The sequence below is a fragment of the Bombina bombina genome, chromosome 3 (assembly GCF_027579735.1).
Source record: "Bombina bombina isolate aBomBom1 chromosome 3, aBomBom1.pri, whole genome shotgun sequence".
In the NCBI taxonomy this organism is placed as follows: Eukaryota; Metazoa; Chordata; class Amphibia; order Anura; family Bombinatoridae; genus Bombina; species Bombina bombina.
This window is the reverse complement of record NC_069501.1, coordinates 1,112,188,291-1,112,193,376: the sequence shown is the minus strand read 5'-3', so window position 1 is coordinate 1,112,193,376 and position 5,086 is coordinate 1,112,188,291. Positions and strand designations below refer to the sequence as shown.

At 40.9% G+C, this 5,086-nt stretch overlaps 1 pseudogene; it reads left to right on the top strand.

The window, feature by feature from the left end:
* Nucleotides 1-239: 239 nt before the first annotated feature.
* On the top strand, nt 240-358 carry LOC128654861 (uncharacterized; annotated as a pseudogene).
* Nucleotides 359-5,086: the final 4,728 nt, after the last annotated feature.

The window sequence follows — 5,086 nt, the reverse complement described above, 5'->3', positions numbered from 1 at the left end:
GATTTAGTGTTTCCTTAATCGGAATCTTCTCTAGTTTTCTTAGTGTGCGCCATCCCAGTCAGACCTTTAGGTCTTGGGATATTGCAAGTGTGTTTTTCTGGACAATATATAGTTCAGGTATCATCCTGACTTCAAGCTAAGTCTCTTTTAAGAGATCTTGTCCAATCTTATTTTCCGGGGATGGGAAATTAATCTGGAGAAGAGTTCCCTTGTTCTATCCACAAGGGTAATTTATTTGGGACTACCGCCATAATAACCTGAATGCACCCGATTTTGTTTGATCTCGGAAGTTATGCAGGGTCAGGTCTGGTCAGTACCTGGGTGGGAGACCGCCTGGGAACACCAGGTGCAGTATGCTTTGACCTTATTTGATTCTTTATCTAGGAGATGTCTTTCAGAGGTCAGAAAATCAAGGATCTATTTCTTTTCCCCACACTGCAGTCATCTTGCAACCAGGAGGTTGAGAGTTTGCATTTAGCTGCAGTTGATATTTCTTCACTTTTCTGTGACCCTGTGTAATGAGGGAATTGGTCTGATGGTATTACATGGGCTTCATTCCTTTTGCTATTTTCCATGACATGGAGAACTTTCGGATCTGTCTTAAAGGATAGATTTAGATCAGATGACAAGAGACTTTCTTCCGTAGTATTTTTTCAGGAGTATCTATCTCTGGGCACATGCTTCTGGAGATATTCCTGGGTGATGTGACCACGAATGCCAACCTGCTGGGCTGGTATGCTGCCTGGGTCTTGTTTAATGATTATGGACTCGGACGTCTCTGCTCTCTCTTTAAACATCTTGGAGTTGAAAGCAATTCTTTGATGACTTGACCTCAGTCGTCCCTAGCTTGGTTCCAGTTGGACAATATCACCTCAAGGGTTTATATCAACCATTAGGGAGGAACTAGGGGTTCCTTAGCCATGTAGGAGGTGACTTGGATTGTTCAGTGGGAGGAAGCTCACATTTGCTGTCGGTCATCCACTTTCCAGGGATGGGCAATTAAGAGTCAAACTTCTTAACAGACTGATAATGTAACCCAGGGAGTGAGCATTTCCATCCGGAAGTGTTCTCTAGATAGACCCTCACATGGGGGGTTTCAGGAGTTGGCTTCTGTAGGCGTTTCAACATAATGCCAAGTTTTGAAGGTACGGTTTATGGTTATGTGATCCACAGATCGTCCTGATAGATGTTCTGATATTTTTCTTGGTTTTCAGTCTTGCATACGTTTTTCCTCTGTTTGTTCTCTTTCCACAAGTCATTACTCGTATTTTCAGGTGAGAGCGGCGGTGATTTTATTAGCCCCTGCGTGGCCTCACAGGATCTGGTATGCAGACCTAGTGGAAATGTCATCTCTCCACCTTGGAGACTACCTCTGAGGAAGGACTTCTGATTCTTGGTCTTTTCCTTCATCTAAATCTCTGAAGCTGACTGCTGGAAGATTGGACGCTTAGCTTTGCCTAAGCGTTTTTTTCTGAATTTGTTATCCCTTCTCCAGGGTGGTCTGGAGAAGAGTTTGTCAGTCAGTACCCTGAAGCGTCAGTTTTCTGCATTGTCTTTTTTGCTACATAAGCATCTGGTGGACGTGCCAGATGTGCAATCTTTTTGTCAGACACTGGTCTACATCAGGCCTGTGTTTAAGTCGGTTTTACCCTTGTTCTTAAAGTTTTGCAGTAGGTTCTGTTTGAGCCTTTACTTTCCATAGATATTACGTTGTTATCTTGGAAGATTTTGTTTCCCATTGCTATCTTTTCTGCTTGGAGAGTCTCGGAGCTCTCAGATTTGCAGTGTGATTCGCCTTATCTTATCTTTCATGCAGTTAAGGCGGTTATTCGTACTAGTTAGGTTTTCTTCCTAAGTGGTTTCGGATAGATATATTAATCATAAAATAGTTGTTCTTTTTCTGTGTCCTTATCTTTCTTCTCATAAGGAACGTTTGTTGCACAACTTTGATGTTGTGCGTGCTTTTATTTTCTATCTACAGGCGACTAAGGATTGTCGCCAGTTTGCTCTTTGTCAGAAAGCTTCAGCTACTTCTCTGTCTCTTTGGTTAAGTAGAATAATGAGTTTGGTTTATGAGACTGCTGGACAGCAACCTCCTGAGAGAATTTCAGCTCATTTCACTAGGGCTGTCCCTTCTTATTGGGCTTTCAAGAAGGAAGTTTCTGTAGAACAGATTTGCAATGCTGCAACTTGGTCCTCTCTGCCTAATATTTCCAAATTTTATATTTTTGTCTTAGCTGAGGCTTCTTTTGGGAGAAAGGTTCTTCATGCAGTGTCCTCTAGCTTGGGTATTGGTTCCCACTAGTAATTGATGATTCCGTGGACTCACCATATCTTAGGAAAGAAAACATAATTTATGCTTACCTGATAAATTTATTTATTTCCGGATATGGTGAGTCCACGGCCCACCCTTTATTTTAAGACAGTTATTTTTAACTAAAACCTCAGGCACCTCTACAACTTTATGTTATCTTCTTTTTCCATTTTCCCTTCGGCTGAATGACTGGAGGTTATGGGTAAGGAAAGTGACATATATAGCAGCTTTGCTGTGGTGCTCTTTGCCTCCTCCTGCTGGCCAGGAGTGATATTCCCACTAGTAATTGATGATTCCGTGGACTCACCATATCTGGAAATAAATAAATTTATCAGGTAAGCATAAATTATGTTTTTAAACTTTTTTGGGTGGGTTTATTTTTAGTTTAGGGTGGGTTTGGGCTTTTCACAAAAGAGCTAAATACCCTTTTCAAGGCAATGCAAAAGAGCCAAATGCCCTTTTAAGGGCAATGGGTAGATATTTTTTTTTTAGATATTTTTTATTTTGTGGGTTTGGGGGGGGTGGAGGTTTGTAATGTTAGTGGGTCTTTGTAATTTTTTTCAGGTAAAAGAGCTGTTTAACTTAGGGCAATGCCCTACAAAAGGCCCTTTCTTTCATGTAAATGGTAAGAGTTCATGAGCTAGTGACGTATGGGATATACATTCCTACCAGGAGGGGCACAGTTTCCCAAACCTCAAAATGCCTATAAATACACCTCCCACCACACTCACACCTTAGTTTTACAAACTTTACCTCCTGTGGAAGTGGTAAAGTAACTTTGTGCTTGATTTCTTCTTTGATAGGCGCTTCTAAGCATTTTGAAGCCCAATTCCTCTGAGAGTACAGTGTTTATCAGAGGGATGTGCAGAGAGTGTTGCCTGCTGATTTTTATGGTTTTACTCATGGGAAATCTTTTCAAGGGCTCTCTGTTATCGGTCGTAGGGATTCATCTCCTACCTCCATTTTCAGATAGACGATATACTCTTATACCATTACCTCTGCTGATAGTTTTCAGTACTGGTTTGGCTGTCTGCGATATGTGGATAGGTGTCTTCGGTAAGTATGTTTAATTATTTAAGACACTCTCAGCTATGTTTGGCGCTTTATGTATTAATTTAGGCCTAGATTTGGAGTTTGGCGGTAGAAGGGCTGTTAACGCTCCGCGGGCTTTTTTCTGGCCGCACCATAAATTTAACTCTGGTATCGAGAGTTCAAACAAATGCTGCGTTAGGCTCCAAAAAAGGAGCGTAGAGCATTTTTACCGCAAATGCAACTCTCAATACCAGAGTTGCTTACGGACGCGGCCAGCCTCAAAAACGTGCTCGTGCACGATATCCCCATAGGAAACAATGGGGCTGTTTGAGCTGAAAAAAAACCTAACACCTGCAAAAAAGCAGCGTTCAGCTCCTAACGCAGCCCCATTGTTTCCTATGGGGAAACACTTCCTACGTCTGCACCTAACACTCTAACATGTACCCCGAGTCTAAACACCCCTAACCTTACACTTATTAACCCCTAATCTGCCGCTCCCGCTATCGCTGACCCCTGCATATTTTTTTTAACCCCTAATCTGCCGCTCCGTAAACCGCCGCAACCTACGTTATCCCTATGTACCCCTAATCTGCTGCCCTAACATCGCCGACCCCTATATTATATTTATTAACCCCTAATCTGCCCCCCACAACGTCGCCGACACCTGCCTACACTTATTAACCCCTAATCTGCCGAGCGGACCGCACCGCTACTATAATAAAGTTATTAACCCCTAACCCGCCTCACTAACCCTATCATAAATAGTATTAACCCCTAATCTGCCCTCCCTAACATCGCCGACACCTGCCTTCAATTATTAACCCCTAATCTGCCGACCGGAGCTCAACGCTACTATAATAAATGGATTAACCCCTAAAGCTAAGTCTAACCCTAACACTAACACCCCCCTAACTTAAATATAATTTACATCTAACGAAATTAATTAACTCTTATTAAATAACTTATTCCTATTTAAAGCTAAATACTTACCTGTAAAATAAATCCTAATATAGCTACAATATAAATTATAATTATATTATAGCTATTTTAGGATTAATATTTATTTTACAGGCAACTTTGTAATTATTTTAACCAGGTACAATAGCTATTAAATAGTTAAGAACTATTTAATAGTTACCTAGTTAAAATAATAACATATTTACCTGTAAAATAAATCCTAACCTAAGATATAATTAAACCTAACACTACCCTATCAATAAATTAATTAAATAAACTACCTACAATTACCTACAATTAACCTAACACTACACTATCAATAAATAAATTAAACACAATTCCTACAAATAAATACAATTAAATAAACTAGCTAAAGTACAAAAAATAAAAAAGAACTAAGTTACAAAAAATAAAAAAATATTTGATCGGAACAGCCAATAGAATGCGAGCTCAATCTGATTGGCTGATTGGATCAGCCAATCGGATTGAACTTGATTCTGATTGGCTGATTCCATCAGCCAATCAGAATATTCCTACCTTAATTCCGATTGGCTGATAGAATCCTATCAGCCAATCGGAATTCAAGGGACGCCATCTTGGATGACGTCCCTTAAAGGAACCGTCATTCGTCGGAAGACAACGGAAGAAGAGGATGGATCCGCGTCGCCTGCTTCAAGATGGACCCGCTCCGCACCGGATGCAAGAAGATCGAAGATGCCGCTTGGAGAAGATGTTTGCCGGTCCGGATGTCGTCTTCTTGCCGGATAGGAGGAAGACTTTGGA